The following is a 1,143-nucleotide window of genomic DNA, read 5'->3' on the forward strand; positions in this document are numbered from 1 at the left end:
AAAAAAAAAAAAAAAAGTTTGGTGTACAAAGAAACAAAAAATTCTGACCCATAGTCAAGAAAAAAAATTAATAGATACTGATACTAAGAGCCAGGCACAGTGACTTGCATCTATGATCAAAGCACTAGGAAAGCTGAAACAGGAGAATGGCTGAGAGTGCCAGGCCAATACCTGGCAACCTAGCCTTGTTGCAGGCAACCTGGGCTGTTCATTGGAAACCTGCCTCAAACAAACAAGCAAACAAACAAACAAACAAAACATACACACACACAAAACAAAGAAATGCCCATCAGGGGGCTGGGGAGATGACTCATAGGCTAAGCGTTTGCTGTGCATACATTAGGATCTGGGAGTTTGCATCTCCAGTGCCCATATATGTGTCAGGCATGGTGCCATGGTGCTGCATGCCTGAGATCCTGGCCTTGGAGGCCAGAGACAGGCAAATTCCTGAAGGTCACTGGCTAGCCATTCTGATTAATCGGTGAGCTCTGGATTTAGTGAGGAACTCTGTGTTAGAGTACAAGGTACAACTGAGAAAGGCAACCAATGCTGGCCTCTGTCCTTCACATCAACAGATCAAAACAAGTATACTAAACACACATATACACACAGGCACACACACACACACACACACACACACATACTCACACTCTTTGTCTCCATATATACATATATAAAAGTAATGTAAATATATGTTATTATATAAAATATATATTAAAAAGGGAAAGGGAAACTTTTTAATGCTAATCTTTATGCTAAGATATACTGCTCAGATAGGGATGCAAATGCATTTTTATGGTCTTCAAAGAGTCATAGATGTGCATGCTCATATAATGTAGCCCTGAAGGGTGAACAAACAAGGACCCTGTTACATTCCTGAGAACTGCATTTCTTACACCTTCATGACACTAGCCGCATTTTAAAGTTACTTGTTTAGTGGCTGGAGGGTGACTTGGTGTTTAAGAGCACTGGCTGCTCTTGCAGAGAATCGAATTGATACCCAGCACCTTCACGGTGGCTCACAACTGTCTGTCACTGCAGTTTTGGGGATCCAGGGCTGTCTTTTGTCTTCTGAGGGCACTGGGCAGCAACTTTATATAAACGCAGGCAAAACACTCATGCATATAAAATAAAAAGAAATAT

Source organism: Mastomys coucha, unplaced genomic scaffold (assembly GCF_008632895.1).
Source record: "Mastomys coucha isolate ucsf_1 unplaced genomic scaffold, UCSF_Mcou_1 pScaffold22, whole genome shotgun sequence".
Classification (NCBI taxonomy): domain Eukaryota; kingdom Metazoa; phylum Chordata; class Mammalia; order Rodentia; family Muridae; genus Mastomys; species Mastomys coucha.